Raw genomic sequence first — 26,393 nt, forward strand, 5'->3', positions numbered from 1 at the left:
TATCCTAGGAAACCAACCTCATGTAGATCAATACTACTTGTATCAGAAAGCTACTTTAGTGTAGCGATTAAGCTGTTGGCTTAGAAACCAGGAGACTGGGAGTTCTAGTCCTGCTTTAGGCATAAAAGCCAGCTGGGTGACTTTGGGTAAGTCCCTCTCAGCCCAACCCACGTCACATGGTTGTTGTTGTGAGGAAAACAGGAGTAGGAAGGAGTATTATGTAAAGTTACTCCCTGAAGTTACATATAAAGTAATAAAGGTTGGACGGGGGGGGGGGGGAGGGGGAGACACCAAACAAGTAAATAAACAGAATCTTGCATGTCTGAATGTACTTCTCCTATCTTTCTGTTTATCTTCCTGTGAACCTTCATAGGAAATGGCTTGTCTGAAAAGAGAATGATCTTATGTAAATCGTACCAGTAAGGTGACCAACTTTTTTACAATGAAAAGGAGGACAAAACACGTTCTATTGTCCAAAAGAGCACTGTATACATTTTCTTGGACCATATTTCATTGCTAGGTCATTCAAGTTTTCTTGATTTAAAACTTAAACTTTTTATAAATAGAAGACTTACTGTATATTAGAACTTAAGTTTGATTAAGTTACTTGATGTACCTACCTACCCATCCACCCATCCAATACTCAATTCTTTTTACTCAGGATGCTGAGACAATATGTTCACTTCCTATTCTCATATTTAGCAATGCATCCTTCTATATTGGCTACACATTTGTTTTGCAGCTACTTCTGTATGTAATATCCAATGACATCATCCATGTTTAAAAATATTAATGGCAGCTAAAGAAGATCTTCATAAACAAGTAAAATTTATCTTAGTTTTCCTCATTAATATAGAAAGCTTCATTAATCTCTGCCCTTATAGACACTCACCATGAACCAGCTGCTCAGTCATGGTATATATTCATCAGTAGGGTAGAAATTAAACCAATTAGTAACTAAAATAAAAGAAGTATAAAATAAATACTAATTAGAATTGGAATCTAGAGCAAATTTGTCAACAGATTGATTTTCTTCTGTTACTTAGAGAATTAGGGAACTCAGACATTTTCTCAGATCAGATTTAATAAGATGTTATGTGACATATAGTTACTAAAAGGGAGAATCTTTTTAATTATAGTCTTTTAAATCTTTTCCTTTATAATCTAAACACGAATACAATGCTTAGTATAAGTTTTTTGCCTCATGGCAGCCTGCTGATATAATTCAGTTAACTAAGATAGAGTTGTGCCACGATGGACTTCAAAACTGCATTTTTAATGGCCACCTTTATTAAAGTCCAATCTTGAATGAATTGAGGTCAGTAGCATCCATTCTATTAAGTATACTTACAAAAGCTTGCTTATATACACACTAAGCAATAAGCTGTCAATTATTTATGCTAATAGGTAAACCATTGAAAGGTATAAGAAAAGTTTTTTTCCCAGAATGTTAATAAGTAAATGACATAAGCAAGGTCCTTTATCTGCTTTTAAAATACAATCATTTTCAGTTATTCTAAATAACTTAATAAAAACCAATCCAATTTGGCAGATAGGAAAACACATTTTGTTGGCAGCATGTTGATATTTATAATTCCCCTAAGTACTCTAAAGAATTGGGGGTTTTGGATTTTCTGTGATTATATGATTTTTTAAAAAAATTCCTCAAGATGTCATATTGCCAAAGTTGTTCCATCATATTTCTTTCTGAGGAGTGTTTATCAATTATGGTCTTCCAAACAATTAACAAACATACCACAAGGTAAAAGAAGATACTCCTTTATTTCTGAATCTTAAAAATCTTATAGAACCCTCATTTCTATCATTCATATATACAATAGGAAAATACTTCTTGATGTATGACTGCTAGATAAGCAAATCAAAATTTACTTCTAATATTTTTTTGTAAAGTTGAGTACTGGGATTTAGTTCACCCAAAGTATTACCATAACAAAAAAAGTGGGGAAGCTGTTGACTATTTTGAGTTAGGAAATAAGGTTTCCCCTAATGTTTTTTTCTAATTATGTGTACGCAGTATTAAGTCCCTCTGGTTACTTCTGAGAAAAAGCTACATCCTGAATCTTTTTCCAATATCAGCAACTTAAATGTGTACCCTAAGAAGTTGATTGGTGAGGCACCTGATTTGCTCTTCCTGAATAGCAAAAACAATTGGAGATTTCCTTGAGCATAAAGGTAATATACTGTGTGATATGGTCATTAGCCTCGACAAAGCAAGCATTAATCACATTCTCAAATCTCTAATGAATCTGTGCTTTGTAAGGGATGTTGTGAAGGGGGTTTGAAATGGGTAGGGACAGTGGTTGGGAAAGAATTTCCCTCATTTGCGAGGCTTTAAATGTCTTCCAGCAACTGTATCGTTTGTTGTTCTTTCCTCCTTAGCTGATTAGAGGGGGGGGGAGGCAGGGGATTCAGTTGTATGCCCCGATTTATCAGGCAAAACTCCCATGTGATCAGACCAGCAGCGTCAGAGAGGCTGAAGCTGGGAGGCGAGCACTAGCTAATGAGGCTTTGTGCAAAGCGGTAGCTCTTGTCGTTGAACAATAAAGCATATGGTACCAGCAATAAAACGCCAGACTGGGAAATTTAAGATTCCGCTGGAACGAGGAGAACAGGTAACACGTCACGCCCTTGCAACATGACAGCCCATTGGGGTGCATAATTATTAGCCAAAAAGTGCATGGATTGGAAACGCAACCACTTGAACAGGTCAGTCTCTCTCTCTCTCTCTCTCTCTCTCTCTCTCTCTCTCTCTCTCTCTCTCTCTCTCTCTCTCTCTCTCTCTCTCTCTCTCTCTTTCCAATTATTTGGGGATGTGAATGTTTGGACTGTATTTCGGGATTTGGGTTTGTAGCATTGTGAGCTGTTAGCATTTTCTGAATTCAGCAAGGTGTGGCTTTTGGGAGTTGAATGGCTAGCCAAATAAATTGTGGTAAGTGTAGCAATGACTTAATGGGGGGGGGGGGGTATTAAAAACATAAAATACTCCCGCGGCCAGGACAATTACAAACCCACAGTTATTCATTATAATAAATATTTTTACAGTGATCCGTAACCAATCTGAAATACCCAATTATTTTAACGCCCCCCCCCCAAAAAAATCCAATACGCTGTCTTGTCAGCCTCATTATTTTGAGTGGGTGCCATGTGGTTTGAATGAGTAGATGTTCTTTTTTTGTTTGTTTCTGTTTTACATGAGGAATGGAATACCCTGGAATGTTAATTAGGTGATCCAGAATTTTTCTAAAATGCCCATCTTTTGTGAAATATTTCACAAGGGGTGATGGAAAGATGGATATACTGAGATAATGAAACTGTATTCAAGACATCCCAGAGGCCTTTCAAAAGAACCCGTGCATCTATTTTTTCCTTCAAATTTTTCTTCCACTTAATCACTCACTGAATTCCTCTTAATTTTGAAAACAAAAAAGGAGATCTCACACATAATTTCAGTGAAATGATCTACTTTATTTTATTTATATTTGTCATTGAAAGATTAGCCTTCTCAAAACAAAAGTTCAGCAGATTAAAGATTTAGGCACCCGGTCTCATCTGAATATCTTTTCCAATTTTGATGGACGTAAAAAAAATGGTTAAGTTTTAATCTCTGCTATGGTAGGTGAGCAGAATCTTTGAACAGGGCTGATATTTCTTGCCAGAAGCAAAATGGGAGAAAGTAGAGAATCAACAACCTTACTAACCCCCCTCCCAAAATAAAGCACCCAGTTCCAGATGCCAACATTTGACACAATTAATTAGAAACACATTTGATGCTTCTTCCTCTCCGGGGCATCCTGTTGCATCCGACGCAGGTTCACAGAGGTTGTTGCTGTGTTATTACGGTTTTCTGTCTTCCCTGAACGTGAAAATAAAGAGACACGCGTTTTCCTTTTCGTTTAGACCTCTTCCACCCCTTCCCTCACCCAACTGGCTGATGCCAGGAGGGGATCCTACAAAACGCAAAGACGTGGTTTGTTTGTTTTTTCCAAACGAAACGAGGCTCCTTTGAAAAGCTTAGCTGCTTTGCATTTATACCAGCCCAGACCGAGGGTCGAGGCGGGTGCCCCCCCCGCCCCCAGCATCCCTGCCCTCCCTGGCTGTGAATAGAAGGTTTGACTAGTTGGATGGTCACCTTGGCAACCACCCACGAGAAAACCCGAGTTGGGGGGTAGGTTGCTGCTACCCCGCTGGACGGCGGGGAACCTGCGGGCCTTGCGGCTCCTTCGCCTCGCGGGAGATCCGCGGATTCCGAGGGAAAAATCGCAGCTCGCCTCGGCTCTTCTTCTCCTCCCTCCCCCCCGCCTCGCCCGGCGCGGCTGACAGGCCTTCGCCAGCCTTATGCAAATAAAGACGGGCAGAGCCGCTTTGCCTGCAGAGGGACGGCGAGGAGAGGAGAGGAGAAACCAGTTCAAAGGTCACCCAGCTAGTGGGAGGCTATAAGAGTTGAAGAGGGGGGGGTTGAAGAGAAGGTGGGGAGGGGGAGAATACACCCAGGCTGCTGCAGTGAGTACGCCGCGGTTTTGTTGCCTATTGTAGGAAGAGCGTGCAGCGAGCCAGAGCAGGACTCTCATCATAGGTAGGGTGCCAGGGACCGACTTTGCTTCATTGCAGAAAATGCAGGGTGGTCTCTGCATATTTGTGTGTGTGTGTGTGTGTGTGTGTGTGTCTCCTTATTCCACTCGATGCACGGTTTCTTTTTGGCAAATTGCAGCCGCGCTGTTAGTTCTTTGCAAACGAGGAGGCTGAATTTTTTCTCTTGGTCTCTTCTCTTAGTGGGTGGCTCCCCCCCCCTTTTTTTTTTTTTTGCAAAATGTCACAGGAAGGTTTTAAACGGCTAATGGTGCAGTTTGGGGAGGCGGGATGGGTGGCTTATTGGGGAAGCGGTGGGTTTTTATTTTTATTTTAAAGAGCAACAGACCTATAAATCTGGGAGTGCGTCGAGCTGACTTTGGTACAGATGGTCGCCTGCAGCTTACAAAAGCCTTCCTTGTACAGCATTGGGCTTGAGGTGTAAACTCCATTGAAAATGTGTTTGAATATTAGTATGTAAACTCCAATCAGGGGCAGGTTTTTATAGGAGCGATCTACCTGTCAGCCTCTATTGTAAGAGGTTAAAGGGGTGTACTCGTGAACTTATACAAACCCGTTCAGATTCATTTCTATTCTTGCAGGCTAGCTGTGTAACCCTGTATCATCCACATTATCCTTTAAAATGAAAACCCAGCAGCATCCAGTTCGAATCGGGTTACTTTGTAAGCTTTGTTCTAGCTTTTTACATGGTTACAATCTTAAGTAATAATTGAGAGTGGCTGGTGAATCAGTCACCCATTGTTACATTTCTGTTTGGTATTGACACTTTCTAATAATCTCAAACGTGATTTCAATAATGTTTGTGACATCACAGCTACAAGTATTGAAATAGGCAAACTAGGAGCAAAAATGTGTTTTCCCTTCTGTGTGGTGTTGTATGTTGCTCTGATTAATTAGGGTTTTTTAAAAAATAAAAATAAAAATGTTTAAACTGGCTTTACATTAGGCATTTGGGTTGTTCTTTTGGCACTGATGTACCCTTTCATATTACTTCAATATGTTCAATAACAGTCTGAGTATGTAATGTAAAAATAATGATAAAAGTGTGTAGAAATTCAAAATCGCAAATACTTTCTAGTAAAATCCCACTGAGAGTGTTTCAACATTAATGTCTTCCATTGAACCTGAAGATATTTAAATATGCCATGATGGGATCACAATAATAATTTAGAAGTGCATAACTTATTTGTCTATTCAAAGTTTTTTCTTCTACAAAAGCTACTTTGCTGAGATTCACAGAGTTAACTCCTATATTCATCCCTCAAAATCAGAGATCAGAAATCGCAACTAGAAATCCAGAATATAATTAATGTAATAGTATGTTTATGCAACCATTTATAATAGGAGCCAAATATTTGTACTAAAAATTGATCTGCTGTCAGTAGTCATCTACCAAATGTTCTGAACAGATTTGGGGTTTTGGGAATACTGTGCAGTTATCCTGCCACTTCTGTAGAGTTACCATGATGAGCTGTAGATTAGATTATACATTAATTACATTCCTTGTGACAAATTGTTTTGAGATAAAGAACAGAGATGTAAATAAACAACATTCATTTACAGATTATCTAGCCTTACTGGTTGATTACATTTGCACCCTGAGCCTTTCCATACAGTAGAAGTTATTATTATTATGCAATCACTTTATAACTTCAAAAAAATATTTCTTTTTAAATCTGGATGGCATTTGCCTGAAATATTCCAAACCAGTTACTTAGGGAGTTTATTCACATTATTTCCATTGGAATTTCTCTGGGGGAAAGGGGTGAACAAGGACTATGTCACTAGACAATTTATGTTTTGAATGAAATGTGAGAATTATACAATGATTTTGCAAAGTACTGTATAGAGAATGGATAACATTCCATTACCCATGTTGATAACCATGGATGAGCTGCTGAAGAATGTAAAAGAAAGGAGAATGCCCTTTCATTATTAATCATTGTCTCTTCATTGGATTCTCGCTATTTTAAACCTTGTGCTTATGTTTACTGGTTTGAGACCATAAATAAAGATATCCAGGCTAGGGGAAAGGAAATTAGTATGACAAAGTCTGATAACTTAGGAACATACAAATCCATTTTTAAAGTTTATTAGTCATTGGGTACAGATCTCTACTCTGTTTTATAGATTATGGAAGGTTCATTATAGAAGGTTCAGGAACAGCCATTCACCTCCACACAGATATAATAAAAAGCCACTAAAGAGTTTGTGATGAAACCCATTTATACTTGTTAGCTGTACATTAGTGCCTCCATTTTAAACAGAAAAAAAATTCATTTCGGAAGTCAACAAAGCTAATTTTCCATTCACTAAATGGATTCTTTTCTGCCTTCCATCTAAGTGACAAAAACTGGCAGACTTCCTACACTTTCATCTAGTCTAGTTAATGTTTAGCTAATAATTAGAGTCTCAGAAAGATTTTAGCAGGGGTTGGACAAGGTTTTTTTTGGCATCGAGGGCTCTATAGTTGCTTGGTTACATGCCAAGGATGACATATGTGTTACACATACATAGCTTCCCTTGCGAATACAATATATACACATTCGGACATCAAACATATTTACACACTATCCTTCCCTAGCAATTCTGCTCTGTTTTGTTGAGTGTCACTGTTAACGGCAGTTGGGAATCCAGGGATCTTGATTGTAATGTGGGCCCGTGATCAGTGAGCCGATCCTTTCCTTTTAGGCCTGACATGGGTCATACAGATGACTGATTTTGTAGAGCCATTAGAAATGGGCAACCAACAGTTTATAGACATTGAGAGTAAGAGGGAAGCAAGGTAGCTTCCTTCTATTTCACAGGGATTCCTCTGCAGATACTATTTTCATGCACCCATTAGCAGCCAATAACTGATGCCTTTTTTCCTGGCAAGCGAATCACATTGATTCCCCCAATCATTAAGAAGGCCAGCAAGGGACTCCATGGCTTTGAATTGCAGATGTGCCACCATATTTCAGTAGTATTCCCAATCCCTGCCTCTCCTAACAAAAGGACATTAACTGATGTTTAATCCCAAGAAAGCTTCATTGCAATTAGGAGCAGTAATCTCAAAATATATTTTTCTGATTGGCTTTTTCATGATTCCTGCCTTGAATCCTGTTTTTGTAAGATGATCTGACTATATCAAGAGGGAGGGAATATAGATACAGGTAGTCCTCGACTTACAACAGTTTGGTTAGTGACCGTTCAAAGTTACAACAGCGCTGAAACGTGGCTTACGACCGTTTTCACAGTTACGACCTTTGCAGCCTCCGCAGGATCATGTAATGAAAACTCAGATGCTAGGCGACTGGTTCGTAGTTATGACCTTTGCTGGGTCCTAGGATCATGTGGTCACCTTTTGTGACCTTCAGTCAATGGGGAAGCCAGATTCACTTAACAACCAGGCCACTCACTTATTAACTACAGTGATTCACTTAACAACTGTGGGCAAGAAAAGTTGTAGAATGGGGCAAACCTCACTTAACAAATGTCTCACTTAGCAATGGAAATTTGGGGCTCAATTCTGGTCTTAAGTCGAGGACCACCTGAACACTTCACTCAATTCCAGAGATTGAATTTTTGAACACAAGGAAGGAGGATTGGAGGATGTTTCCAATATATCTTTCCTCTTTTGGTTTTTCTTTTAATGCCAATTTGGTTTAACTCCAAATTGGTGCTGATCTTGAACCATAGCCATCTTGGACACTGGAATGATCTGAATAAAACGCTTGAGCAAATGGATCAATAAAGCAGATAGTTCCATCTTTGCACAACCATGGGGCAAAAAAAATGATATTTGTTTATTAGATGAAGGAATTTATTTTTCTTGTTACCTTTTCTGTTCCTTATAATTTCTTACAAATAAATATTTTTCTCTAGTGTGGTAAATTGCTTCTCAGTTTGAATTCTGAGTACGCTACTATAAAAGATATAGTCTGGTTTTATCTGAGTAATTCAGAAGGCATTCATGCCTAGAGGGATAAAAGAAAGATAGCCATACCCATTCTGATGATGATTGTGGTTCTTAACATTTTCAACTAGGGAAACTTTAGTTTATGTGAGTCTAGGGAGCTGGTAGAAGCCCATATTTCATCCAGTCTTTTTCTTCAGAAACATTTTCTCTGTACTTCACCTTCTTGTGTTTAACTGGCTCTAATCTCTGTAGTGAAACTCTTGAGAGGCATCAGTGCTGCTATTTTTGTATGCAGGCAAACCAGCTGTGAAATGTAGGTTTGATTTGCAAGATGGTTTTGGAATCGAGAAAGTGGTAGTGAAGTCGATTGGGCCATTCACGCTAGAAGCTTTCTCTAAGCCAACAGCCAAGTTTCTCTTCCAAGCTGGAATTTTCTTTGTCTCTGAAATTGGCTGCTAGGATATTTAGTCTTGGACAGCGATCACACATATAGTGCAAACTCCATTAATCTGCATTGGGTCCTTTAAAAGCTGTTACACCTGATATCCATAAGAGCTCTTGGTATTGTGTACAGAAGCTGGTTCTAAAACTATGTATTCTATAATTTTCCAAGAACTCCACAAACATTTACATGTTTGGAATACAGGAGTGAATAATTGGTTAATTCAGCTGCGTTTAAAACAGAAGTAAAAATATCTATATGTTTATTCAGTGTTTGGATTTTGCTGTTGAATTGTAATTTCTCATTTACATTTTATATTTTGTTAAACTTACTCCTATATCTGTAATGAGAAATCTGGAGTACCAGTGGATAATACAAATATGAAAGGTTGCCCAGGTTTGCTGCCATCTAGTGGGTATATGGAGTTTTGCAGCCTAGAAAGAGTAGCTGTGATTTTTGCAGTAATTTGTAAGCCAGCAAAATTACGAACTTTGTTCCATAGTTGATCTGGACAGAATGGGGGGGGGGGGTTGTTACCTCAATTTCCTGACTGTTGTTGAGTAGAATGATATCCTCCCTTTTGTTCAGGTGCTCAGAGTGATTATCATGAAGTCACTTTTCATTTTATCCTAATCATGCTTTTGTGATAGGTTGGCCCGAGTCACCCAATAACTTTTTGAGATTCAGAATGGATTTGAATTTGAGTATTCCCAGGCCTAAAACAATAATTTAATCTCTAACATCATAGTAGATCTTGACTGGAAGTCTTTAACGCCCATTGTCCTAGCAGTTCAAACAGGTTTCTGTGACCTATTGTTAGAATCAACTTTAGTATCCAGAAATAGTTGCTGTGTGTTTTCAGTAAACATCCATATAAAATGAGGAAGAGGTGTGTGAAATATTTACAAGGTCATGGATTCATGAAATTATGACTGCACCAGTTTTGAATCTTCAGGCCTAGATAATATGAAAACAATTTTAAAGAGGGTGAAAGCTACAGAATAACAGAACAGAATAATAGAATAAGTTCCTTATTATTTTACAATTAGAACTAACTGTGCTGTCTTCAGAAAATCTTTTTTCACAGAACTAAAATCCCAAGAGGCAAGCCTCTGCATAGTTACTGGTAGTACTTATTTAATTAGCAATTTTTTTTTATAAAAGAAAGATTGTAGATTCCAACCTAAAATATATATTAGCTTGTTCAATTCTCATAATAAAAGCATACTTCAGTGGTCCTAATGTTAGAAGAGGAGCATTGCACTACAAGAACTAGATGTCGTTGCTATCCGTGTATCATATTAAGAAGCAGACTCAGAAACATAGGATTTGTGGGAGCGAACGATATAGGCTGCGGTAGAAAAATGACTCTTAGATATGCAGCTCATTTATCCACAGATTCCTTGTAGAATCTGTAAGTGAAAAGTTGAAAGGTATTTGGTGAAATGGGGAAGAATGGCTAATGCAAAACAGATTGCAATATTAATTCTGCCTTTCCTTTTTATGTTCCTCTAGTTGCAAAATGAATGGTGCCTCATAGGCTATCCGGGTAAAATAAAAAAAGGATTCATTCTGATTCAGGGACGCATCTATTTGCTGACAATAACAACAGTCTGCTCTCAATAAATACTTAGAAGAGCCAGCTCTTTTGAAGGCTTCTCCTCCTCACAAGGAAGAAGCAGATGGCTGCATGTAGTTCATGAGACAGGTGTAATCTCTTTGGAGATCAAGACAGGACTCTGGAAAAATAGATTTGTTTGCTGTTTGTCAGCTGTCAGTCTTCGTCTTTGCTCAAACTCAATTATAGAGCAGAGGCAAATTACATTATAAGAATGATACTAAAACAGGGTGAGGAAATACATACATTTCACGAAGGTTGTTTGGGCTAACATTTCCCATACAGGCGGCTTAGTTTATTTAAAGATGTCTGGGAAACCTGATTGGTTATAAGCTATATAGAACCATTATTTATCAACCAAATAATAATTTCCTTTTTTGTTAGCCACCATATACTGTCTTTGCAATTTAACCTGATTATTATATTCGGACATTTGTTTTGCTGATCCTGAATATAACTGCAGAGCATTAATTATGTTGACAATTTTTATATTTATTTTTTAATCATTTGAAAAAAAAAGTTTGGCTTTTTATGTATTATGTTCCATGGGATATATTTTTAGATTCTTAACCATTTTGTTTTTGTTTTGTTGATTTGCTCCATTTTTTTAAAAAAGATGGAACTCTACAAATAAGCAAAAGAGAACAAAAAACATAATAATTTCCCTTCTTTCCTACCTCAGTATAGCCAGACATGAGAGCCTGTTTGGTGTAGTGGTTAAGGTATCAGGCTGGAAATTGGGAATCTTTGAGCCCTAGTCCCATCTAGGGCACAGAGCCAGGTGGGTGACTTTGGGCCAATCCTTTTTTCTCAGCCCTGGGAAAGAGGTAATGGCAAACTACTCCTGAAAAACACTGCCGAGAAAACTACATGGACTTGCCTGGGTACTTTCTGAAAATCAGACAGGATTCAACAGAAGAAGAAAAATTAAACACTATACAATTTACTGCCTTGTCACCTACCTGAAGAAAAATTGTCTGAATTGGCAAGTTAATTTAGATGGTTCAGATTATATTATGAAATAGTCTCTGCTTTATTAGCCAGTTTAGGAGCATTATTTATTATACGTGCTCTTTAGTTTCTGCCATCTGAGGCACCTGCTTTACCAAGTAATTAATAATAGGAAAAGCACCTAAGTTTTCAGAGCTATCAGTATAATTATCATAATCCATGGACCTGGGTAAGGATCTGCACCACTGGGAATCAAAAGAGATCAAGTTTTCAAATGAGCATGGGGGCTGAGATTCAGAGAAGGTGGAGCTCTAATGTAATCAAATTGAAGAATTAGTTGTCAGTCATGAGCAGGAGATGAAATCAACCAATTGCATTCCATGATAGTTCTTCATTGGCTCCAGGTATAAATACATCCCATAGAATTGCTATGTCAATTGGCCATTGAAAAAAAAAACACATCCTGTTTCAGGTACTCCTCTGGAGAATTTGACATATCTTTAGCCTTGAAGGCATTTCCAATTATGAAGGAACATTGAAGATGACTGCTGCCTCCATCTTTGGTGCTGCCTTAAGATTTTGGAGTGTATGCAGTTAATTCAGTCTCAAGGCCAAATTGTCTTCCAGCATTATTACAGCTATATCCTGTTGTAATAAAGTGTCCAGTAGAGGTTGGTGGGAGCTTGAGGAATTGTACATAAAATGTGTGTGTTCTACAAGGAAGTTGCAACATATAGTTATTATATAAAACATTTTCCTCATTGCAATTAAATTTTTTACTGGGTAAAGCTTTAGAGAAAGACAGAGTTGAACATAATGGGAAACATCAGATAAACTGAAAGGAAAACAGACAGTGAAGGCCAAATTCTCCAGCACTACTAGATGTGGCTCAGTGGCTAAGACGCTGAGCTTGTCGATCAGAACAGTCGGCAGTTTGGCGGTTCGAATACCTAGTGCCACGTAGCGGAGTGAGCTCCCGTTACGTGTCTGTTTCTGCCAACCTAGCAGTTCGAAAGTATGTAAAAATGCAAGTAGAAAAATAGGGACCACCTTTGGTGGGAAGGTAACAGTGTTCCGTGTGCATTCACCGTTTAGTCATGCTGGCCATATGACCACAGAGATTTCTTTGGACAGCTCTGGCTCTTTGGCTTTGAAACGGAGAGGAGCATCACCCCCTAGAGTCAGGAATGACTAGCACATATGTGCGAGGGGAGCCTTTGCCTTTTAAGAGACTTTTACCAGAGACAATATTAATTTGTACTTTACCCTTGTCCTCCTTCCTCCAATCTTCTCTTTTGGTTTTCTCTCTTGTTCCTACCCATATTCTCCTCCCATCCTCAACTTTGAAATAACATATCCTGAAAACTATTCAGTTCAACTTCGTGGAAACATATCCTGAGGACTTCTCAGTCCTTTAGCTCACCTAATTCAGTTTGTTCCTCTTTACAAACATCTTAGGGTTTTGCTTTATTTCTGGCTCTGTTTTAATTTCCCCATTGGTCAAATAGCTTCCAACAATGGCTATAAGTTGCCCCGGTATAATGCCTATTAAATACCTCTTTATTTGAGAAGCCGTTAAATATAAGTCTTCATTAAGTTATCAGAGAGGTTTTGTTTCAACATATTTAACATATATGATTGCAAATAAGCTAAAATTATTGATATAGTTGAACTGTAAATGAACTATATGTAAGTCTTAGAAATCAAACAATGTTTCTTAAAATATGTAGTTGAATAGAAGGTGCTTGTAATGTCTGTTTTGTAAATGAGCATCATTCTGGTACTTAGAAAACATATCAGATGCTTGCTGGTCCATCAGAGTATACAACAGGGTAGAACCAGTCCTGTAGTTAGTTTAATTAAGGTAGCCACCGCAGACAGCAAAGAATGAAGCCCAGAAGCCCAGTTGTTCATCCTAGCATCCCTTCCATTGGAAGATGAACGACATGTGTCTGTCTTGTATCTCTTAAATGAATGGCTGGCTTCCAGGAACGATGGAAGCCATTACTAAATGTTAAGTAGAATCAGTTGACAGTCTCGGCACGTTCTGAGGAGAGGCTGCATTTTGCTCTACCTTTCAAGCAGTGAAGTGTTTAGAGGCAGCCTTGCAAATAAGGAAGCTGAAAAGTTTGGAATGGTGTTCGGCTCCAGTGGTTGCCATAATAAGTGCTTAATGCGAACCAACCTGAAGTTGCATAATAGGACGTGTGCAAAATAGAAAAGAGCTTGTATTTAAGCACTCCTCCCTCCTGAGTGTGACCTGAAGAGCAGCCTGTGCCTCCTTCCAGTAGTCTGAGCAGAGGATTTCTGACCCTGTCATCATCCCTCACTGCCATCCTTGGTTGAATAATTTTACATACATAATTTTACCATCCCTGGGGAAGCTCATACTGGCATGCTTCCTTAAACTAATAAATGTTAATGTAGGTGATATATTAATAGCGATACTGATTGATTGGCAGGGCCTTGGAAAAACAAAGGAGAAAGGAATTCTTTAAAAAGTCTGAGCTTAGAAAAGCCAACAAAGTCTGGAAATTTAATTCATCCAGGTGTAGTCTTCTTTGTGAAGTCTTCTTTGTCTTTTGTGTGTGCTGTGCTGTGCTGTGAATCACAGGTGCGCAATGGCTCAGTGGTTAAAGCCACTGAACTTATCAGCTTGCGTGTGTTCGAGACCTGAGTGCTGCGTGATGGGTTGAGCTCCTGTTACTTGCCAGCTCCTGCCCACCTAGCAGCTCTAAAGCATGCAAATGCGAGTAGATAAATAGGTACTACTTGGGTAGGAAGGTAACAGCGTCCCATGCGCCTTGGTGTATAATGCACCACGGAAAATGTCTTTGGACGAAACTGGCTAAGAACTCCCTTGGCTAAGAAACGAAGATGAACACTGCCCCCTAGAGTGGGAAATATCTGGACAGGGGAAAACTTTATCCTTTATCTTTATAAGGGAAGCATTGCCTTGCCATAATGATCTGTAGATGATGGTGATGGGAGGGTGAGGAAGGCCAGTGGTAAAATGTGCAATCCCATTGCAATGCGATTCTGTGATGTTTTGTGCTTATATTGCATGCACATATGCAGTAGCTTGTGTCGTGATGCCACAATAGGCATTTCATCATTTGATTGTTTAACAGATCCCATCTCCCCCACCCTCACCCTTCTCCTTCCATCCCCGTTGTTTAATTGGAGCTTAGTATCTTTACAGTATTTTATTTATGTTTTTTTGTTTTGTATAGTTTTTATCTTTTTAAGATTCTAAACCACCCTGTGGTAAAATGGGCGGCAAATAAATTTTATAAATAAATAAATCTATAATGTCAGAAGAAAAATAAAGTTAAAGACATTGCTTTTCCTCTTAGAAATAATTTTAGCTCTAGACAGAGAATCCTATATTTTAAAACTTCCATGCCATGTTTTGATGCGGATCTACCAGGTTTTTATGTTCCTGGGTGGTATCCCGGTGCAGGGCTTTTTGATTCCAACGGTCGTAGGGAGGGGCAGATACGAGGACAGATTGAAAATTCGCAGTCGGTTGGGAGACCGTGGGTGCTGGTTACACCCGGTCGCTTGTACCAACCCCCGCATGCTAGGTGGTCAGGAGCTCCAGACCCAGGGCCTGAGGCTGGTGCTATGCAATGCGAGGTCCGTTGTTAGCAAGGCCCCCCTCATTCACGACCTAATCTCGGAGGGGGAGCCGGACCTCGTGGGAATAACGGAGACCTGGTTGGGCCACGAGGGAGGTTTACCCCTCGTGGAAATGTGCCCGCCAGGTTATCGAGCATTTCACCAGCCCCGGGCCCAGGGAAGGGGCGGTGGGGTAGCAGTGATTATCCGGGAGGACTTAGAGCCGAGGGAGTCCACTGTGCCACAGACATCCGGATGTGAATCCCTTGTTGTGAAATGGGGCCCTGGGAGACAGTTGGGCCTGCTGATAGTATACCTGGCTCCTCGCTATACATCAGCAGCCCTGCCCGAACTCCTCGAGCTGATCGCATTGGTGGCGGTTGAGACCCCCAAACTTTTAGTGATGGGGGACTTTAACCTGCCATCGGTGGGAGAAGCATCCGAGGGGGTTCGGGAGTTCATGGCCTCCATGACAGCCATGGACCTGACTCAATTGATTCAGGGCCCGACACATGAGGGAGGTCACACCTTGGACCTTGTTTTTGTCTCTGGCCAGTGGTTGAGTGATCTGGGAGGAGGGGACTTAACCATCACTCCCCTGTCATGGTCAGACCACTCACTCCTCCGACTTGACTTCCCTGGTGCTACCCCCCGCTGCGGGGAGGCGGAACCGGAAAATACTAGATGGTTCCGCCCCAGGCGCCTGATGGAACCAGAGAGGTTCCAGATGGAGCTTGGGCCACCTTCTGCGGCCCTGACCCGCCCTCGGGTAGAGGACCTGGTGGTCGCGTGGAACAATGCGACTACCGGGGCCTTGAACCGGGTGGCGCCTTTGCGGCCTCTCCAGTGGCAACGCTCCACCCTGGCCCCTTGGTTTACCGAGGAGCTAAGGGTGATGAAGCGCCGCAAGAGATGCCTAGAGAGTCGTTGGAGATCCTCTCGTTCCGAATTTGACCGGACACAGGTACGAGCCCATTTAAGGACGTACCTTGTGGCATTGAGAGTGGCCAAACGTCAATATTGTGCCACTCTCATTGCATCCGCAGAGAACCGTCCTGCCGCCCTGTTTCAGGTGTCCCGCTCCCTCTTATTTCAGAGGCCGCGGGAGGCCCCTTTACAGGGTAGAGCAGAGGAATTTGGGAAATATCTGCAGGATAAAATCGCTCAAATCCGGAAGGATTGGGTCCATTCCAGTGGTCCTGTAGAGGCGTCCGTGGCGAGTCTTGAGAGACCTATCTGGGAGGAGTTTGACTTGGTTGCCATCGAGGATTTGGACAGAGTGCGTGGACGACTGCGACCCACCACATGTTTATTGGACCCGTGTCCCTCCTGGCTTGTACTGGCATCCTGGGAGGTTACACGCGACTGGCTCCTGGGCCTAGTGAACGCTTCGTTGGGTGAGGGGTCCCTTCCAGCCGCCTTGAAAGAGGCGGTGGTGAGACCCTTGCTCAAGAAGCCTTCCCTGGACCCTACGGAGCTGGCCAATTATCGTCCTGTCTCCAACCTTCCCTTTCTGGCGAAGGTTGTAGAGAGTGTGGTGGCTTATCAGTTTCCACGACATCTGGAGGAAAATGATTATCTAGACCCGCGCCAGTCCGGCTTCCGCCCTGGGCACAGCACGGAGACGGCCTTGGTCGCGTTGGTGGATGATCTCTGGAGGGCCAGAGATAGGGGTTGTTCCTCTATCCTGGTCCTATTAGACCTCTCGGCGGCTTTTGATACCATCGACCATGGTATCTTGTTGCGCCGACTGGAGGGGTTGGGGGTCGGGGGCACCGTTTTACGGTGGTTCGGCTCCTACCTTTCCAGCCGGACGCAACGTGTGTTGACAGGGGAGCAGAGGTCGACTCTGTGCCCCCTTACCTGTGGGGTGCCACAGGGGTCGGTCCTCTCGCCGCTCCTGTTCAACACATATATGAAGCCGCTGGGTGAGATCATCCGTGGTTTCGGGGTGGGATACCATCTGTACGCTGATGATACTCAGCTGTACATTTCCACCCCGAACCACCCCAACAAGGCCGTCGAAATGATGTCCCGGTGTGTGGAAGCCGTACGGGTCTGGATGGATGACAACCGACTCAAGCTCAACCCCTCCAAGATGGAGTGGCTGTGGGTTCCGGCCCCCCGGTTCAACCAGTTAATTCCATCTCTGGCCATCGGGGGCGTTCAACTTGCCCCGGTGGAGCGGGCGCGCAATTTGGGCGTCCTCCTTGATGCTCGGCTGTCCATGGATGACCATGTGACAGTCGTGGCAAGGGGGGCGTTCCACCAGGTTCGCCTGGTGCGCCAATTGCGCCCCCTATTGGACCGGGATGCCTTGCGCACAGTCACTCATGCGCTGGTGACGTCTCGCCTGGACTACTGTAACGCTCTCTACATGGGGCTTCCCTTGAAATGCACTCGTAGACTACAGTTGGTCCAGAACGCGGCCGCGCGGGTAATTATGGGGAGTACAAGGTACTCCCATGTGACACCTTTCCTGCGCGAGCTGCACTGGCTCCCTGTGGTCTACCGGGTGCGTTTCAAGGTCTTGATAACGATCTTTAAAGCGCTCCATGGCTCAGGACCTAGCTACTTGCGGGATCGTATCCTGCCCCATACATCCCTGCGACCAATTCGCTCGCACAGAGAGGGACTCCTCCAGGTGCCATCCACCAGACAATGTCGGGGGGGCGGCGTCTAGGAGTAGAGCCTTCTCTGTTGCGGGCCCAGCCCTGTGGAATGACCTTCCCCCGGATATTAGGACTACCTCTGACCTCCACGCCTTCCGGATAAAGCTCAAGACGCACCTATTTCAAGTAGCTGGCCTGGCTCAACCATAGTTCGTTCACACTGCTCCTGACGGGTTTTTTAATTTTTGTGACTTTTAGACTTTTATTAGGGGATTTTAAACTATGTTTTAACTGTCTTTTCTTATCTTCATACCTCCTCCATGTACGCGTGTTCATTTATTCTGTGTGTGTATTGTCCATATTGTTTTTTATGTGTTTTATTGTACGCCGCCCTGAGTCCTTCGGGAGAGGGTGCGGCTAAGAAATAAATTTATTATTATTATTATTATTATTGTTGTTGTTGTTGTTGTTGTTGTTGACAATTACATGGATGAATAGATTTTTGAGCTCTTATCTTTTAAATGTGAAATGGATTTTTAAATGACAATGCTCATCTAGTGTTTATCATAGAGCATCCTCAGCTTACAATATATTGTATACCTTCCGCAAAATACCAGAACAAAAGATGAACTAACAAAATAACCTTTCTTTTTTTTTCCTGTAGAATTTTAGCAGCTAATAATGCTAATAGTAATACTGAATATGCTGTAATAGGATAATGAAGAATTCTTTTAATACTCTGAAATCCAGATACAAAGCAGCTAATGACTTTAAAATGTCCTCTCGTCTCTCACCCTTCTGTTTATAATTTACTACGTGAAGATTTCCTCTCAATGTTTGACTAGAAAGGATTAGATTAGTCCAAATTCATTATTACAGAATGTCCATCATCAGAAATGAAGAGAAAATATTACCTATAAGCAAATGCATTATGTAAGATTTGGGTTGGTTATAGTTATTGTATTTTTATGAGGTAACTATAAGGGAAGGATTAGCAGAATCGGGGGACAAAATTAAAAGAGGGATCAGCTTAGAATTTCTACGTAGCCACAAGCAAATTAAGTCCATCCTCCTTGAATTCCATTGACCCATATCTAACGCTTAACAGGTGCTAACTGTTAGTTGAAAATATTCCGGCGCATAGGCTGAGTAGCAATAAATCAGTTTAATTGGATTTTCATGTGTGAGTTGATCTTCCACACCTGACAAAACCCAGTATTGTTAGAATTCAAATATAGAAGACTTAAAATTCAGTCATGAACTTGAGAGAGAGGGGTGGGGGGCTTATTTTACTCAGTCATCACAAAGTTCAGTGCCACCTAGTGGATATGCAGTGAAATGTTGTTATCCATACAAATTGTGCATTCATGTTGATAATGAATTGGCCACTCATAATTTGCATACAATGTATTAAAAGAGCTGCAATTTTGCCATATTGCATTGCTTTTTTATATTAGAAGTTTGATATCCCTTATCAAGTACAGTAACTTTTATTTATGTGGAAACATGGCCGTTCCAACCATGGTCCAGACAATAATAACTTGGCTCGTATTCAATGTTATAATATATCAATTATATCCACATTTATTGACATATATGTTAAAGATAATATTTATATGATGGCAAAGATATATCCATGCAGTTCTTTTGGCAATAGCATGGAATTTTGCCTTCTTCCATGTATTTGATTAGATCATAGGATGCAATTATACTTGGGTTGATAAGAGAAAGACAAGAATTTGCAGATATAGCAATAGCACTTAGACTTATATATTGCCCCGTAGTGCTTTACGGCTCTAAGTGGTTTACAAAATCCTTATTTTACCAATCTCGAAAGGATGGAAAGCTGAGTCAACCTTGAGCCGATGAGAATTGAACTGCTGACAGTCAGCAGAATTAGCCTGCAGTACTGCATTCTAACCACTGCGCCACCACTGCTCTTATCATATCATGCCCAAACAGTTTTATCTTTGAAGCAATCCACCTGGTTATGTTTTACCCCTATGGAAGTGAATACTAATTTCCTTATCTTTTTCTGAAGAAGCTGACCTAGTCATGGTCAAATATGTCATCTAAGGACATTGTGACCTATGACTGTGTTGCATTCTGGGTAAAATTATCTTCACAGAACATCTGGATCAACTCTGAATGCAAAGCAATGCCAAGAATGTATTTTCTTTCAATTCATTTCCAGATACAATTTTAAATGCTTGAGGTTACCTTTAAAAGCTATAAAGGCTACCTATCTTGCTAGTACATAAGGTCAGTGTAAGGCCTTTGGCCTGAACCAATAGTATTTTGAACTTGAAGGCAAAAGAAGAAGAAGAAGAACATAATGTGCAGCCCCAGAATTTGGAACTCTGGTTACGTTCATCGAGTTTGTTTCTTTATGGAGATTTTAGGGCTGGGATCCTTTAATTTTCAAGATATTTTACCCATTCTCTATAGTTGATTGTTGTTGTTTTGGCTGTTTTGGAAGGAAAGACTGTGATTGCTTATAATCATTAATCTAACATGGCCAATTTAATCCTTTTTTCTGGGCTTGCAGATGGACTCACTGAATATAAAGTGAAGGATATCTGTAGAGTAGGCTGCCTGACAAGATGATGGCACAGATGGCTGTCTTCTAAGAGTGTTCTGCTGGGAACTCACTAGTCCTTTTACAACTTCAAGATCCTCTACATACAGTGCAGGCTCTCTGGGGGAATCATTAAACCAAACTGCTAGCAAGCAGCTGGCCTAGCTAGTTCACAGTTTCTTTTTTCTCCTAAGTATAAAGTGGGGGAAGGATCTAGGGAAAACTCACTTGGACATAGCATAGAATTTTCTTTAAGCCCATTTCTCCCCGTCTACCCGTAACAAAAATATAGCAATTCCTGTATCCAACTCTGAAAATCAGAGAAGGGGCTACTATTTGCAGTTCTCATATTTTGAAGACATGACCATGTCCATGCATTGCCTATTTTTAAGGCACTATTGGTTTTTATTTCATTCTCAAACAAGGGTTTAGATGTTACCTAGGCTGCATGTTGTCTATATGCTTCCTGGGCATCATCCCTAATTTACTTCTAGTTTGCATGTTGCCCAGAACATTTTGATTATGAATGGTCGATGTGCAGAAAGTCTCCAGCCCTAATAACAAATGTGATCTAGTGGGCTTTATTTTTTACTGTCTTTTCTGTGGTTCAAATATGTATGGAATATAGGGTCTGAGGACCGATTAATTGTGGTGGAATGTAGTCTTTATTTGCAGGAGGGGGAGACTGCATTCCAGAAGGCAAAGAAGTAGCAAGGTTTAGAATAGTTTGGCTGCAAAAAAAGAAAATTAAGAGGCTCCTCTCTAACAATTCCCAGTACAAATAGTTGCTTTAGTTTGGCAAGATTCTGTCTACAGGTAAAGAACAATAAAAGAAACTGCACAGAAGTAACTCCTTGTGTCTTTCTTAGCTCTTGGGAGCGGGCTGACATCAACTTTCTACGTGATTAAGAAAGATCTTACTTTTATTGGATATTATTTGTTCAAAATTGCAGTCTTCACCATATAGCAGAGGCTTTTTTTCCAGGACAAATTATATAGAGACAAGTAAAGTAAAATCTGTGTGGCAATGTATTTTCATCTGGCACATCACTGCATGCTTATGCAACATTCAAGCCGTTTTAGGTGAAGTCAAATTGCCGTTGAATAAACCTAACTCAGGAAACAGGCACCTTAGCTTCCAAGTTCAGATGAGATAGTAATCAAGGATTCTTCTCTCAGGAAATAAAAAAGTATGATTGCTTTGCTTTCATCCTCACATTGTTTAATAGAAATAGATGTCAGAATGGAAAAACTCCTGCTTGAGAATAAATATGCTCACCCAATTATGACCTGAGCCACCTTCTTGTGACATCATAATGTTGCCTGCATTGATGGGGCTCATTTTTCACTTTTGACTACAGACTTTGCCTGTGTGCAGTATAGTACTGGGCATACATGCAGGAGCATCATGGGTAAGGCTATATAATTGAGACAAGCAAGGTAAGGGAATGGAGCATGGGATTCCCAGAGCTGCCTGCTGGAAGGCATAAAATGGGATTCATAGCAATGAAAATAAATCAATAAGGCAGAAGCGGCTTTTATAAAATGGGGTTCTTTTGGAATCATTAAGGGCTGAATAAGAGGCATTCCCTTGCTGAAAATATTCATTCATGAACATGGTTTTTTTTATTCCTGAAAATAGCTTGGCTTTTGTACTGTAGTATTCTACAGTTTTCTTTCCCCAAGAGGCTATTTGATTATCTGCCTCAAACAGCAACAAAAAGATAATACACACTAGCCATTGCTCTGTTTAGCATTTTTTTATAGTTCCTTACTCCCTCAGCAATTATTGAATTCAAATTCCTGTTCTGTCACTGATTTGATTTGATTTGACCTTGGGAAAAAACCCTGCAGTTGCCTTTCGAGACATGTTTGGTGCCTACGGCATGAACAGATTGATTTGATTGTTTCTCACTGGATTGAGAGAGAGAAAAAGACAATTTCATGAATATTTATAACCATTTTACTTCTAAACACAGAGGTACCACCCAAAAACCTCCAGACCACAAGAACTGTAGATGAATTCATCACAAGTAGAAGGTCAGCTTTCCACAATGCACGCAGTAATGTGTACACACGCAGAAATGTGGGTTGGGAAATGTAGAGCAGGAGAGTAAATTTACTGCCATAAATTTCTGCAGAGAGAGAGAGAGGCTGGAGAGGAGGCCATAGATACAATGTAGAAGGAGTGGCAGGGAAGAATAATTAAAATTGCCTGCCCTTTCTGATAGTACAAGTCTCTTCCAAAAATGAAACACAAATGAAAACAAAGTCAAAACATATTTTATCTAAGTGCCTTTAATTTCTCTTAGAGCAGGGGTATCAAATTCAAGGCCCGGGGGCCAGATCCGGCCTGCGGGGTACTTAGATCTGGTCCATGGGTCTGCCATGGAAACAGTGAAGGACCAGTCCGTTGTGCCTCTACCAGCAAAAACAGAGTTCGGGGGGCAGCACGTGGCCGTCGCAAGCTCCATTTTCGCTGGCAGAGTGCTCAGGCCACCACAGGCACCCCTGACATAAGTGACATTGAGCTGGCCATGCCCCCTGACCACACACCCCCTCGAGGTCAAACACAACCCTAATGCGGCCCTCAATGAAATTGAGTTTGACACCCCATGTAAAAGAATTTAAAATATTCTGAATGAAAATGTTAGGAATGTTTGCTTAAGCGTTGTCAAGATTTTAAGTTAAAGTGTTTTAAAAAAATAATTTCCATATTGCAGCTTTGGGTGTGTGTGTGTCAGTGGTAGGTTCCTACCAGTTCAAACCGGTTCGGCTGAACCGGTAGTGGTTTGGTGGTCTGGGTCGCTGGAACCGACAGTGACCCAGGACTGCCACACCCCCGAACCGGGTTCTCCGAGCGGTACTGTAGGTTCCGCCATCTTGTTTTTCAGTTCCGCTGATGAACAGAACAATTTTTATTGTACTGTGCATATGCACATAGTGCGCATCAAGTGCTCATGGCAAACTGGTAGTGGCTGCCGGAATCCACTCTGTGTGTGTGTGTGTGTGTGTGTGTGTGTGTGTGTGTGTGTGTGTGTGTGTAAAATATATAATATATAAGTGCCTATAAAGCACTTGATGCACATAGTGCGCATCAAGTGCTCATGGCAAACTGGTAGTGGCTGCCGGAATCCACTCCGTGTGTGTATGTGTGTGTGTGTAAAATATATAATATATAAGTGCCTATAAAAGAAGCCTTGACAGCTATCCAGAACAAACACAACCCCCCTAAACACATCCTGGACCTGACCAACCACTGCCTAACAAACACATACTTCATCCATAATGGACAAAGATACAAACAGATAGAAGGAGCACCCATGGGATCACCCCTCTCACCCGTCATCACAAACTTATACATGGAACATTTTGAAGCTAACGCCTTAGATAAATCTGAACACAAACCCAACCTCTGGCTTAGATATGTTGATGACACTTTCGTGATTTGGCCACATGGGAAAGAAAAACTGGACAACTTCCTCACACATCTCAACAGCCTGCACCCCAAAATACAATTCACTGTGGAAATAGAAGCAAACAACCAACTTCCCTTTCTGGATGTCCTAATTTACAAAAAAAACCAATGGCTCCCTAGGACACACCATTTACTGGAAAAAAACACACACCAACCGCTACTTAAACACACAATCCCATCACCACCCTGCACAGATCAACTCTGTAGCCAAGACCCTCATCTCCAGAACCAAACGCCTACCCTACAAAGACCACCTGAAAACTGAATTACACACTCTCACAAATGTATTAATCTCCAACGTATTCCAAAGAAAAACAATTACCAACCTAATCCAAAGGGAGACTCCCCCCAAAAACCGAGACACAAAACAGGACAACGGCATCGCCCTCCTCCCTTACATCAAAGGCACCACAGATAAAATCAGCAAAATTCTCCACAAACACAATATCAAGACAGCCTTCAACACTGACCAAAAAATAGCCAACATCTTAAGAAACCCCAAGACAAAATCCAGCTAGAAAACCAAGGAGTCTACGAAATACCATGCAAAATCTGCCCTGCAACATACATAGGACAAACGAACAGGAGAATAAATGCACGCATCGCAGAACACAAGAACGCAGTAAGAAAAAAAGAAAAAACGTCTTCCTTTTTTCCAGCACCTTAAAGCTACAGGACATGAAATTAATTTTGAAGGAACCAGCTTAATCTCCAAAACTGAACACTTCAACAAGAGAATAATTATGGAAGCTATCAAAATAGAGAAACACTCCCACAACATGAATAAATGTGACAATACCTCCCGCCTACCAGACATCTGGAAACCAGCCCTGGTAAACAAACGAGCCCCACCCACCACCCAGGCCATTACAACACAAAACAACAATGGACCCACAGCCAGCACCAATCAGCACCAATCTACCAATCACGATGCAGCCATACATCCAATCAATCCACTTACTGAAATAAAGCCAGCATTCCACACACCCCCACCAAGATTTATAGAAAGACGGCAGCTCTGGCCATGCTTTAAGCCAAAAACATCAGCTTGAGGATGGCAAGTGAGACCTTGCTGAAATGTTGCCAAGACAATCTCAATCTTACACAGGAAAAGCCCCGAATACAACAAGACCAATATATAATATATATATATGTGTATACACACACACATACAAATGCAATATTTTAATTACACAAGAGAAACAATTGCAATGATCTGAATCAATCTGGGGAGGATGATATTTTGCTCCTCTGAAGTCTGAAAGAGGGGCTGGAACTTAGTGAGAAATCTGACGTGAGTGTTCACTACCTGCCGTATTTTTCAGAGTATAAGACACACCTTTTTACCCCCAAAAGGAGGGTGAAAATCTGAGTGCGTCTTATACTCTGAATGTAGCTCCACCCACCCGCTCCGTGCTTCGGATTTTCGGGGGGTTCCATGCGGCAGGGATCCTCACTTTCACATGGCGTCTGATTCCCGAAGCTGCCTGGGGAACTGCGATGAAAGCCTTTTCAACGAAAGCGTTGTTGGGCTGTAAGGTCCCCTCCCGGTTCCAAAAAAGGCATGTGCAGAGACCAAACAAGTGCATAGTGTTTCAGGTGGCAGGCGGTTCCAGCACGCACTGCCACCTGAAAATGCTTTCCTTCCCAGTTATCCAGTGCACATCACAGAGCCACACGCCCTCCTCCTCCTCTACAGACTTGCCGGTTTTCTCCAGGCCAGCACCGTCGGCTGAGAGGGAGAAAAGCGAGAGGGTAGCGCAGTCAGGCGAGGGCGCAGGAGGCAGGCATGGACACAGGGCAGGCAGATTAGATGCAGCTGACCGATTGCTGGCTTGCTGGCTTGGCTGCTGGCCACCCAGAGTGCTCAGGCAGCAAAGGAAACCCATGTCTTGGCTGCCGCTGCCTCTTGCCTACATGCCTCAAGGAGGCCGAGTAGCAGCAGCGAGATGTTTCCCAGCACAGAATAGCCAAGAGAGAGAAGTGGTGGAGCTGCCAGACTCAGGCACAATTTGGGGGTGGCAGGTGGGGCAGGGGATGGGATGGGGTGGGACATGCATCTTATTCAAGTCTGTCAGCTCCACCACTTCTCTCTCTCAGCCGCTCTGTGCAGAGAAACATCTTGCACAATAAAGAAAAACTTCTCATGAAGTTTTTCTTTACTGTGCAAGGTTTTCCCTGCAAAGACCAGCTGAGAGATGCAGTGGAGCTGCCAAACTCTATTAAGATGCACATTTCGTGGTGGGGCACAATTTGGGGGTGGCAGGTGGGGCAGGGGTTGGGGTGCCTGGCATCCCTGCCAGTGGCGAAGAAGTGCCCCTGGCGCTGCTGGACTCTCTCCTCGCCTTGCTTGTTGGGGCGGGGATGGTGAAACTTCGCCCGGTGCGCTGCCTCTCTTCTCCTGTCAGCTGTTATCTGGGAAGAGGGGGCATGAAACCGTAGTCGCTGGCAGCGACACTTAAGGGCGTGGGCAGTGGGCTCCAAAAAGTGGCTGCCAGGGCACCCCATTCCCTGCCACCCCCAAATTGTGCCCCACCGTGAAATGTGCATCTTAATAGAGTCACGAGGCGGGTTTCCTTTGCTG

At 41.8% G+C, this 26,393-nt stretch overlaps 1 protein-coding gene across 2 annotated transcripts in view; it reads left to right on the forward strand.

Moving 5' to 3' along the window:
• Positions 1–2,673: 2,673 nt before the first annotated feature.
• The window catches only part of CSRNP3 (cysteine and serine rich nuclear protein 3), a 53,817-nt gene continuing 30,097 nt past the window's right edge, over positions 2,674–26,393 (forward strand). Inside the window, exon 1 of one of the 2 annotated variants that reach the window (XM_081938443.1) lies at positions 2,674–2,727. The gene's annotated coding sequence lies outside the window, so the exon portion shown is untranslated. Of the gene's footprint in view, positions 2,728–4,531; positions 4,595–26,393 lie in introns of those variants that run through there. The other variant, XM_081938442.1, reaches the window with a different exon arrangement.

Source organism: Natrix helvetica (assembly GCF_964273705.1).
Source record: "Natrix helvetica genome assembly, chromosome: 1".
Lineage (NCBI taxonomy): Eukaryota > Metazoa > Chordata > Lepidosauria > Squamata > Natricidae > Natrix > Natrix helvetica.